Here is a 13362-nt window from a genome sequence, read left to right as displayed (position 1 = left end):
AACAATAAAAAGATTAGATAAAATATCAGACGACCTAAGTATGACAATGGTGCATAAAGATTTCTGTAGACAGCTGTGTGAACTATCTACTTTGAAGAGAAGAAACAGGGAACATGGTAAACATATCCTGTTAGAGCCCATCTGCTGAATCTTTGTGTACATTTTTCCATTTTTTTCTTATAGACTGCATTGCTGCCTTGTAGAAAACTGCATATGGCAAAACATTTGTAATGCTCAAGGCTGAAGCCCACATCAATAAACAGGATGAGGACCAGAGGTGAGGATTTTGATAGCATCTGTTTATAGGATTACTCTGCCACCGTGTGGTGAGCACAGGAAGTGCAGCTTTGAATTCAACAGATAAGGCCACCACTGTGCCTGCTTTGATATACAAAATGTTTCTTCTTGGTTAAACAATAAAGAGGTGATGCAGCTTTCTAACCACAATACATCATATATTTAAAACAATTAATATTTATGCTTCAATGTGAAAGAAAATTCCATTTATATTTTGTGTTGGGAGACCGTTTTTATTAATAAGTATGGTGTATTGTGGCATTCAGTTGGCTGTGCTTACTGTTTTCAACAGATGTGAATAATACCCCCGTGGCTCTCCTCCATCTATGTCAAGTCAAGTGAGAATCTGCTTTATCTTTATGATGAATAACAAGCTATTGTGGAAACATGAATAATGTCATTGTATCTTGCATCCCAACTTGTGCTTTGAAAAAAAAGTTAAGCCACATCTCATACTATTTTCACACAAATTAGGTTCACCCAACATCTGCAGCTCTTTTGGTAGATGTTTGTGATTCCTGCAGAGTAATCAAACACATATAGGAAGAAATTAAGCACAAAACATTAAAACTGCATAGAGGGGAAAAATAGACCAGAAACAACCAAAAGTTTTTCTTACCTAATGCTTAAAAGTCTGAAATAGGTTTGAATTATGTTTCCCATGATTCATTGGTCCAGCTCCTTGGTGACTGGAATCTCAGCTAAAAGATTAGTAATTCCAGTAACTGTCCTCCAGTATTGATGGATTCCAGTTTCTTCTATCAGTAGCTGCTTGGGTGGGAAAACCTCCACTGCTGCTGAATTGATTGAATGAAATATAAGCAAAAGGTTATTCTGCACTTTATGAATGTTGAGATTATTAATTTGTAAGGGGCTAAGGAATAATATGTGCCTATTGCTACTTGGAAAGCTTAAATCATTAATTAGCATTTAAATAATTCACTCATGCAGTGTCTTTAATAGCCCAAATATGAATGTTCAACTTCATTACAGCCAGAAGAATTTATTCTGATTAGGCCGAGATGAAGGAACACACAAAATGAACCATTTCTAAACGTGCTTTCCAATTAAGTGTCAAATATATCATGTGAATAGATATGTTGCTTTTGACAATGAGTTAGCCCGTTTAATTTAAACATTCCATCTCATTCAGTGGCAGAAATTTACCCTGAGGAACATTGTGGTAAATTACAAAGAGAGGCCCATTTGTATTTGACCAAACTTAACTCATTACGTTTTGGCAGACACTATGAAATATTCAATAACTGAGACGTTCATTTAGTTAGCAGCTAAATTATTAAGTTCATTTATTATAATAAACTATCTTCATTGTGAATGATAGGAAAGACACAATCTTGTATATCAGTGCGGTGCTTACAGGTGCAAGGGGTATGACTTTTGGCAAATAATTACCCTTTTATATTTACTGATTACGCTTCATATGCACTCTCCCCAGAGAAATGCTATAATTAGATTGTTGCTCCAATATCAAGATGATGAGATGTGAGCCACTCCCTTTCTCTGGAGCGCAGAAACAAATCACTTTTTTTCTTTGTCTGGTTCTCTCAGTCAGCTGGTAAGGGACCTGTGAGAGCCCCAATCCACCACTCCACCAGTCTTTGTGTCTTTTTTTTCCCCCTCCATCTCCTTTCTTTTGCTGTTATTCTCTCACTCTCCAGCTCATCATCTTTTCTCTCTCCTAATCGTATTGCTCATTTTCCATTGACAAGTGAGTATGAGAGGAGAAGGGGAAAAAAAGAAGGAAGGAAAAAAAAAAAAAAGCACAAACTTTCTAAATCCCACTGACCTACTTCGCCAGACATTTCACTGGGAATTCACATTAGTGCAAAAGAGTTTCAAGAAGAAATGTTTTCTCATCCTCCCCACCACCCCCATCTTCCTCAAAACTCCCCTTCTTTTTCTTTCAGCTGCAGGCCATTTTCTTCGCATCCCGTATTTGATCCTGTATGAGCACTAACAGTATATTATACAAGTGGATAAACGCCTTACACTGGCGTAACTGGCGCTTTGGAGCTCTGTCACCACTTTTGACAGTGGCGTAAGAAGCGTGACATTGGAGTTTTCAAAAAGGCGCTTTGGAAGACCTCGTATGTGATTGATGAATTTGGTGGCGGAGACAAAACTGAAGGGAATGAATACTGCCAGACTTCGAAGAAAGGAAGTGGAATTATAACAGACCCATACAGAGAACTAAAGCAAGAAGACGAAGAGAGAATAAAAAGGAGAAAAAGGCAGTTCAAATCTTTTCTTTTAAGCCCCTCCCTGAGGGACCACAGATGACCCTGCTAATGACTGTCAAAACTTCAACTCCCTCGAGTGTGATGCTGCTGTGTTATGGGAGGAGGTTCACAGACCTGCCTGAAAAATTGAAAGCTCTTAGAATATTCAGCTATCCTTGGGTGCTCTGTTGGGGGTGGTGATTGGGGGTGCACATGCAGAGATTGGTATCTGGGTGTGAATGTGTATGTGTGGTGGGTAAGCCCAGCAGTGGCAGCAGCAGAGAACCCCCCTTCCATGTGTGTGTAAATGTGTGTGTGTGGTGGCCAATGAGGCGAGCCCTCTGTTTCATGGGAACAGTGGTGGAAGTGTGAGTGAACACAAGTGCGAAAGGGAAAGAGACAATTTATGAAACCTTTAGAACTGAGGTGACTATAACTGTGAAGACGAGTAGTTATTAGGCCTGGATCCAAGCAGAGAGACTAATGACGTGGATATAACCTTGTGCTCCCAATATGCAAACACACTGTCATCAATGAAGACTCAAAAATTCTTCTGCTATCCTTTGGCCTTCATTATTTTTAGTATTAATAACCAAGACATTTGGTGATATGTGGAACACACTCACAATAATATAATCCGTTTGCCATAAGCCTTATAATTCAGCCTAAAATGTTGATTAGAAATGAAGGGGAATGAGCTGCAAACCATTTAAATTCCACATCAGAAAAAGTTGGGATTGTATCAAGAATTTATATTGGGGAATAATATATTTAGTTTTTTACTCATCAATTTAATTCAATTTCTAACCATACAGGCTGTTTGCAGTGGGAAACCTTTGTCTAGCCTTGCAATTCAAAGTTAAACGGACACGAATCAAAACTTTTCTGGGTTCAGACATCTGAGGTCACACAGTGGAAACATGTTTCATGTTCAAACAAATCAATCATTAATCAAGATCTACTGTTCTGCAGAAAAGTTCAATGAGACTTTAGATTAACACATGCTGCCTTTAAGATGAAATCTTTTCAAGACATGTCCATGCATTTTTCAACAAGACAATGCAAAACCATATTCTGCACACATTACCAAGGCAAGGCTGAAGAAGCAGAAGAGGATACAAGCTTCATATTTCATATTTCAGCAGAACAAATGCTAAATGATAAATGATGCCTGATCAGGCCACTGGAACTGACCAATCAGAGCTCACCAGAGCTTTAACTAAACATGGTTCATAGAAAACATCACTTTGTTTTGGCCAGGTCATGTTTGCAAATGAGAATTGGTTCTCTCATCATTTTACCTGGAAAAATAAAGGTCAAAAAAACATGACACAGGTAGTCCCATTGAGACCTTTTTAACCTAACCTATCGTGCATGTCTTTGGATGGTGGGAGGAAGCCCGAGTACCCAGAGAGAACCCACACATTCACAGGGAGAACATGCAAACTCCATGAAGAAAGGCCACTGTTCACTTGTCTGTGTGTTAGTTGTGTGGATATGTGCATCTCTGTGATATGTTGGGTTATGTATGTGTTGCTGCCTGTTAATGTGGTATATGTTCTTATACAACAGGCACAGAACAAAGCCGCTGTTTTTTTCAGTCATCACTTTGTTGAGATCACACACAGCAGAGGGACGGTTAGGCATGGAGAAGGAGATCTCGGATGAATTTAGGCTCCATACACATCTCAGATTTTGACTTTGTGAGCCAAAATTATAAATGCTTTTGCAATTGTTAGATCCACATGAAGTAGATTTTTTTATAGTGTAAAAAAATGTAGAAATGAGTAAGTGTTAAAGGTGAGGTTTTGTATTGCAGTCTGAGCCTCTCATTTGGATAACACTGACAACAGGTGACTTTTAAAGAGAGTTCTTTGCTATTTTAGCAACACAATGCCAAACAACATGGCTCTGTGTCAAGGTGCTAAACTGACCTCAGTGCTGCATGGACCTGCCACGTCCTGAAAATGGAGGATTATGAAACAACAAAAACATGCTGTGCATCTAAAACCCTTTATCAAGCAAGAATGGAAAAGAATTTTACCTCCAAATGGCAATGAGTCACCTCAGTTTTTAGAATGCTGCTTAAAGAAAAGGTAAATGCAAGACAGTGGTAAACATTCTCCTGGAGAGTTTTAGATTAAGTGACTTCCAATTTCTGGGACACAGGCCAGGACGTGGCCACATTAAGTACTAGACAGGAAATAAGGCGCCCAAATTAGATGTATATAGGCAGTTTAGGCTGCAGTTGTGTATGTCGGATTTCCCTTAGCCTCCTCCTTTCATGCCTTTAACAACAGGATGTTGAGTTGAAGCAATTACCACGGTTATTAGTGTTCTATGTTTGTTGAAGCAAGCTTGACTCCAAACAAAATTTAGGCGTTGTAAGAATTTAAAAGACCTTTGGAGTTTCTTTGTGGGGGGTAAGGGTTGATAAAGGAAAATTAATTACAGTTCTGAGAATTCAGCAACAAACACAAAAATATTAGGGAAAAAAAAAATCTCTAAAGTGTTGAAGAAAAACAGGAATTTCCTAAACCACAGAGAGAAAAGTTAGGTGTAGTACATACAAACAGTTTTGAGAGATTTGCAAAAAAAAAAGCTGCATAATTTAAAGTATTTCTTTAAACAAGCAGTTCCTTTGGAAAGTGCTTAAGGTTCAGATCATTTCGAGGATGAGCAGTGAGCAGACACTTTGTCTGCTGAGCAACAGTGCGCGTGGACTAATTAACTCCAAGTGTTGTACGACATGCTCCCTTCTCACCCGTGTTGTCACTCAGGGTTTGAGTGGCACTAATGAGAGAATTATCTAGCCTCAAACCCTGGTAATGCATTCAAATGAACGCTGGCTGACCTGACCTACGTGATGGCTTTTTAATCTCACCACTTAATACCAATCAGACCTGATTTCTCTTGTGTCCACATATGAGGGAAGACCCTTTGCTCCAAACGCCACCATTCACTTCTTTTTTTCCCCCCACTCTTGATCTAAGGTAGTGTTAATTGTTTTGGATGACTTGAGGGCCTCTGTTGATATTATGCAGAGAACCTCAGGTGCACGGGATAAAACAGGTGGATGGAGCGTCGCAAGTCTTTGCTGGGCATCAGAATGAGATGTGTGTGCACGGTTGTGTGTGCATGTAAGTTGCTTATCATGAGAACCCAGTTAAGGTTTAAGAAGGTTAATAAGATCAAGAGTTTGCAACAAAAGTCTGCGTCATACAACAGAGCATTGAAATAGTTAAATTACCATAGTCATCATCCACTTGAGAGTCATTCACTGTGCTCAATACAGAAAACATGATCTGTAGGAGGGTGGGTTGAAGGAATTTGATAATTACCTGATGGTGTTACCACATTTAGGTATTCATACTCGAGCAAATAAGCTTGTGTTTCTAATTGGATCAAGTTATTTTTATTTATTTCTCCTGTGAGTTTAATGGTGATAGTGTGTTTCAGTCAGACAGTGATACACTTACAGGCAACACGAGCAACAAGCCCCTTTCAAATGTCTGGGCTGTAGCTGCTGTTTGTGTTCCCAAGTGCTCGAGGAAACAAATAGCAAATCAGTTAAAGTTCAAGGCTGCTTGCATAGTGGTTGGTATGTTCCAATGCCTTTTGGGAGAGTTTTTATTGTTATCAATCTTTGAAATGTGTGTTTGAGCAACAGTATTTTGGTGCATAAAGAAGTCTAATGTTAAGGATGTGCCGCAATATTTGCTTGCACAAACCTGCAACTGAAGATTTCGAGAAAATTGGGCCACAGCTATGCCACCCTTAGAGTACACAAAAATATGCTAGGTTGAATGCAATTTGAATGCAAATTAATTTGGCTAAATGAAAAACATGTATTGCAGAAGTTGTGTTATTAACTAGTGAATAAGGCTTCTGGTGAGTTTTGCCATCTTGAAAGAAATGGTGCAGTAGTGCCTGGGTAGATAAATATAATCACATCTTACTCTCCTGTTGGCCCTGCTTGTTATTTATGAAAAGATACCCTGATTTTACAGCTTGTTGAAATCAACACGTTTGTATTTTTACTCCTATGCGTGTGTTATCAAACCTTATTTCACAACGCTGCTGCTGAAAAGTTTTGTTTCACTGAATTGTGTAGAGCATTCAATTAAATGCTACTAGCTGAGTGCATTGTGTTTCACATCTTTACATCACCAGTTGACAGCTAATTGTGCAGCGGACAATAAAGACCTGCTGGTATGTTGTGTCATGCACACATGTGGCAGAGTTGCAGCTTTTGTCTCTATCTCGGCCAACAGGCCCATTGTCATGCAGGCGCTCAGGTAAAGGGCTCAGTCGTCACTCATCTGCCTGACGGCTGCTGCTATCTGGCCTGACGGTGACTGATGATGGGAGTGTGGGATGGGAGTGTGGATGTGTAAAAACCAGACAAGTGTGTTACACCTAAAGAGAGGGAGTGGGGGTCTGGTGCAGACAGGCAGTGAAGGAGGCAAGAAAGATACCACCCTGACTGAGGGCTTGGTTAGATGCTAGTGGGCAGAGCTGCATTCACTGACCATACCTATGAGTAATATTGAAGTGACTAGGCATAACAAGGACAGCAGTCTTGGTGAAATGGATCAGATGTCACATGGATAGCATGAAAATAAAAAGAGTAAAAATATGGAAAGGTGGTATCATGTGCCAATGTGCAATAGAAGGCTCACTTAGAGATGAGCAAGAGGTTGAAAGTGAATGAATCAGTTTCATGTTTAAAAAAATAAGTAAATAATGCTGCTTTCACAAACAAAACTCAGAAAGCAAAACATTTTCAGGAAAATGTAAGTATAAAAAAAACAAGGTCAAACTGTTTTGCACCCAAAGCTAAAAGAGGTCTTTTGTGTCCAGGCACCTTGTGTAGCCAACCTGTGTGCTAATTTATTCCCATAAAAATTTTATATTTGGCCTTCAAAATGTGCCTTTTTTCCGTTTACTTAAAAAAAAATTCAACAACTTACCTAAACCAATTTTCAAACCGCTGCTCTAATTGAACAGATTCTTCTTAAAGGTATAGAGTGATGCAACTCTCATCTTTCTCATACAATGATCGCTTTTGTACAAAGTATCAAAATATCTTGATTAATGTATTGTGTATTGCATACATTCTGTACATACACAGCCCTGAACAGGTGGAATATGAGTCCCTGTACGTGTGAGTATTTTCATGCCTCTCTTGTCCAGGAAGATCAATGTGTCCCCATCGACGTTGCCTTGCCCTCCGCACGTGAAGTGAATGGAGGGGGAGGAGGAAAATGGGACGAGTGGCGTGCGCAAAATAGATGCGATGCAAATGGCATCAGAGGACATAAGAATCAATTTACCTTATTGAAATAAATGAGAACAGCTCGGCCCTGCCTTGGCTTGAGTTTGTTTTTTTTTTTTTCTTTTGGCCGCCCCCATTGTTATTGTAATTAACTCACCCAACCCAAATCCATGACCCTCCCTTTCACAAACACAGCCAACCCCTTAAACAACCCTTTCCATGCCTGCCTGGGTTCCCTTTTACCCTAATGAAAAAGCCTCAGAGGTGCACAGGTAAAAATGTAGTGATTCATGGCCCTGGGTGACATGCTAAAAGGCATGGGAGATCTGCCTAGGAAAGCATTTCAGATAGGGTATTCCATGAATGAGCACCAACACCCCTTTTCTACTCACACACACACACCCACAACAACTTGCAATGACTTATGGACATGTCCTGCACCCACTATGCTCTTATGTTTATAAACTCCTCTCTGCCCTCATTCACTGAATCCCAATAACCAAAATGGACTTCAGTTTGAATGAGCTCTGAGAGAAGTGGCCACCATGATGTCTGTTTTATATAGTGACGTGTGACATCCTATTGAAATTTTTCCATTATTTTGTCTAAGAGAAGGCCACACTAATATCTGAGGTCTAATTCCCTAGTGTGAAGTGGGCATTGTGTGGGGGTCTCAAGGGATGGATCAATAGTTAGAGAGAGCGATGGGGTCACAGTGGAATCAATGTGCTGGACAAACGACCTCCAGCTGCCGCCTGCACCTTCCAAGCCGCTTGACACCTGACGCGATCTTTACTGAAATGTCCTCTGCTGAAATGCCACAGGGCCACGGGCTGCTGAGCAGTCACTCATGCAGAGCTCCCGAATCAAGCGGTGTATGCAAACTGGGTCTGCTTGTCATCCGCAGCAAAAGGCCTTGGCTCAGTGTTGCTACATAAACAAAACTCATGCACCTGAGAATGTCAATTACTTGCTGCCTGCACCTTTGGACGGCCTCTTGCTTGACGGCCAAATTGGGATTAATTTGGGGAAGATGGGGGCCACTGTAAAGGTGACACTGTGTCATTAAACCTCAAAGAGAGAAAGGCAGCTGTGGCATGGAGAACAAGAGCAGTGGGCCGGCTTGATTGTTCCCCTATTGCCCCCACATGCCGCTTTGCATAAGCAGCAAAAGGCGTTGATGAAAACAAGTGGCGGTTTCAGGTCGGGAGCAGACACCCAGAAAATGAGCTCCCCCTCTTCCACCTTTCTCTTCTTACCCTTCCGCTGGGCCGAATAATTCAGAAGAGCCATCTTGTGGAAATGTCATCGTGTGGTGGTGATGGAGCAAGCAGTGTGACAGAATGCTGTAACGCCTCCCAGGCTGGGACCCTCGCCACGCTTGCTACGCCCGAGTCGGCCTGACCTTGCAGGTGCTGATATATGCAGCCACACTGGCTTCAGCAAATGGACAGCGGGTGTGTCGTCTTTCTGGATGGTTTTAGCTACTGCCAATGCAACTTTTTCCTTCGTTTTGGGTTCATGGAGAGGTGGTGCATATTTCAAAGAAGGGCTGTATATGTTTATTTGCTGGAGGATATACTGTAGATTTCTCCCCCCTTTCCCTCCCTTTCTTTTTGAATAGAGGTCAATTCCCCACTGTGCATTCTCCTTTATGCACCCACTCCCTATTCTTCATTCATCTTACCTGCTGACACATCTGACAACACGCTGCTGTATTATCATCTACCAACCCCCAGCTCTATACCTTTCACAACAACACAGGGCCAGCTCGACTCCTCCGCCCCCTCTCTTTTCTCCTTTAGAAAACTGATTATAAATGGTCAATTTGAAAATAGACTGGAAAGTCCCCAAGGCTGCTTGCCTTGTCAAATTGAAAAGGGACAAGGACAAGTCAGTTGACTTTCTCCCTGTCTGCTTTCGTTATATTTTCGAGGCAGGTGGACGAGAGGGAACGTAACAAATTCCCCCCGTGTGGCAAGCAAGGCGATGGCGAAGGATGATGAGGGAGGGTGGGGCAGCAGCGAGCTGAGGATCTTTAACATCTAGCCCTCAGCATTTATATCACAAGTCTCCACAAAGAGTCTATGGATCACTCCAGTGGGCTGGTGTTGGCAGTATCAGGAAAAGCCATAGGCTGTCAGGGAGTATGTGCTTTTCATATTTCACTGCAGACAGCGTTCCCTTCTGCCGGCCTCACTCACAGCAGCCTTTGAAGATAATATCTTCAAATCTCTTCTTTCCATGCTGAGAGGCTATTTTTAAGTAGATATTTATTTCATTCTCTCAATTTTTCTTCTCTATCTCTATCTGTCTCCCCTCCATCCCACAGGTATATCTTTGCTGCTTGTAACTAGCAAGGAGATGGAAACAAAATGGTGAAATGTCTGGCATGGAAGGTATTTCGCTCAACACTATTTTATGACTATTTCTCCATTTTCCTGTATTTTTCATTAAAAAAAATCTTGTCTCATGTCTTTCCTTTCTGTCATCACAAACCAGTCAAGCTAAAAATGAAGACAATGAGCATGATAGCTTTGAAATAATTGGCTTTGGCACATCGCTCCATTATGCCGAGGTCTCATCTCATCAACAGGGTGAATAAATACCTGATTTTATGAGTCCTCCAGTGATCTGCAGTGACTTTTTTATGTTAACAATAAAGTCCCTTTCTGATTAATCACACCAGTGAGATGGAAAGCACCTTTTGATATAGCCAAGATGTCCACGATTCATCAGAGGAGACCTTGCAATCAGATGGGATGTGTGCCTTTTTTCTCCCCAACACGTATCCTCTCTCTTCTCAGAATACATTAGAGGAGTGTGAGCGACAGAATCATCAGATAGCGGGAGGTGAATTGAAGTGGTCATGAACCTAATGTCAAACTCAAATAGCTGAATGGCAATAGATAAAACAAACAAGGAACGTGAACTGTTTGCAGAGGGAGGTGAGGAGCAGTGCGGTGCGCTGTTGAGAACTTTTACAGATAAGGCCAGCTAGCTCTGCATCGCAATCAGGTTATTATCGAGCATAACCCATGCAGGAATTCTAACTTTTGACCTTAAATTTATGTACTGTGCGAACTTTCTCACCATGGAGCACGGCATTAGTAATGTTTTATATAAAACTGTAAGCTGATCTTTTTTTCCCAGGGTGCACAGTCCTTATTGTCCAAATGAGAAAAAAAAAGTGGATGAGAATTTGTGTGCTGTGACTTTGCCTTTAAGCTGAATGCTGTCATTAGTAATGTGGACATGATTGTGGTTGAATACTGTAGAGGCAGAACACACTGTGACAGAATATACAATGCAGTTTGTGCGCTTGAAAGCTTTTTACATCCCTCAAGGTGGGTCGTTTTTGTATCTGTGGCAATATTACTTAAACGTTTAACACTGCATACAAGAATATTTGATAAAAAAAAAAACAAACAAAAAAAAAAACAAGGTACTCCAGCCTAATACTTCATTTTACCCCTTTCCTATATTCCCTGATGATTGTCTCATGCATAGTAAGCACATTTAAAGTTGTTATTCTGTTATTCGTTATCTTATTTTGTCCTTCTAACCATGGCTAATAGTAGTTTTTCCTATCTTCCTCTATTTCGGGGCTAAGCCGGGTCTTAGAGTTGGCCCTCCGTTTTACAGAGAGGCACAAAGTGCTTGAGTAAGCAGAGGAAGGATTCCTCGGGTGCTACTTCAGGTAGTCCCCTCCCTCCTTTTAGCTGAGATATCTATCCCAGGCCCTTATTATCACCAAACAAGCACTTTTTGATGATGATAAGTAATAGCCACATCCCTATGTGTAGGGCTTACTTCTCAGGGGAATAAGGGGAGCATACTGGTCATTTTTCTTGCCTGTTTGGCGTCCAGCAATCCCAGGAAAATACAGGCTGCACAGAGGGGGGTGATTCTGTGTTTGTGCAGCGCTATTCACAACAAGAGCTTGTGTTAGAGAAAAGCTTCTCGTTTTTTTTTTCAGTATATTTAATGTGTTTTGAAACAGTGGTCTGATCCTAATTACTTGAGACAACAAATCTCTGAGATTATGTAAAGTGAGGCATTAATAAGACAGTGACTATTTCAGGGCTATCTGGTTTCACAATATGGGTTTCAGTGATAATCCATAATTTGATTGCCAATGATGGAGCAAGAACACATCAAAAGAGGGGGTGACTCATAGGTCAGTGCTTCCTGACAGGAGTTCACGCCACTGATATCATAGCTGCATGATAGCAGTGGGAGAGGAAATGAATGATAAGCTTTGGACAAAAGTGAAGATATCCTGCAACTGAATGGACACAAATAAACAGCATCTTGGAAGCGTCTAATCTCGCAGATGTGCTCGACAGCGGCTTGTCAAAATGCGCAGAGCAATTTGAATGCACAGCAGGGGAACTCTTCTTTTCAATGTGGCATCTTGTTTGTTTCATGCTATAGCTGCATCTTGCTGCCAGCCATACCAACGTAATTCAGTTGGATTTATGGAGGAGTTTTATACCGGTTTGCTAAGTAGGGAAATAAGGGAAAAGATAGTAAACATAATAAGGAGGAAATAAAGGGAAAATTAAAGACACTGAGCATGAAAGTAAAAAGTAAAACTTTGAGTGAATGACGGTTTAAATACAGAGCTTTTTTTTTTGTATAAAATAAAGGATTAAGGACAAATGTACTAAACTCACTTGGCTTTTGTACTTCAGCTATTTGGCTTAGGTCTCCTCAATAAGATGTTATTTTGTTTGCCCACTATAGATGTTGCAGCCTTGGGTGGGGTCCGATAAAGTATGCCACTCAACAGAAGTAGGTTTCTTAACAGGAGTCCGAGCCAACGTGGCAGCAGCTTTATCCTTGAGCCACATAGAACTAATTGTTAATACTCTCACTTCAATTCAAAAGGATTGAGAGTGCATTTAGTTTGATATAAAAAAAAATATATAAGAATGGACATATGCCATGTTTGACAATATTTATGTTTCCAGTTTTTAAAACAAAATAGAGTAAAGATGTACAGAGAGTGATGCATCTTGTCTAAATATATAGCAAGTGGTGTGTGTGGTTGCATGAAAGTGGAGGCTCCTCTCCATCCTGGTGGCTGTCACAATGATTCCCTGAGCTAACACTGAACAGCCTGACCTTTGACTCAGCCTTTTAGTGCATTGATTGGCCGGTCACTTCAAACCAAAATGGCGTTCCTTGCCTCTCTTGCTCGCTCTCAATTCACCTGAGTGAACTTGGTGACCGCCTGGCCTTTAGCCCTGTGTCTGAGGACATGTGGTTGACCCTATTTACACGGCTCAGTTCAAAACCAAGCCAGACGTTTTTTTTTTTGTTTTTTTTTTATTTTATTTTTATTAATGTCTCAAATCCTGTTGAATTTAGAGTGAAATATAAAAGGGTGGAAAGGAGAAAGACATTTCTTTCACACCAGATGCACATGGTCTTGTTTTCTAATTTTAGACAGTGTTAATTGTGGTTTTGTTAAGTGCCCTCACTGCCACCCTTGACAAAAGGACCAATCACAGACAGGACAGCCAGGCGGGCTGGCAGGGC

This window comes from Melanotaenia boesemani, chromosome 5, assembly GCF_017639745.1.
Source record: "Melanotaenia boesemani isolate fMelBoe1 chromosome 5, fMelBoe1.pri, whole genome shotgun sequence".
Taxonomy (NCBI): Eukaryota; Metazoa; Chordata; class Actinopteri; order Atheriniformes; family Melanotaeniidae; genus Melanotaenia; species Melanotaenia boesemani.
Note: the sequence above shows the minus strand (reverse complement) of the source record.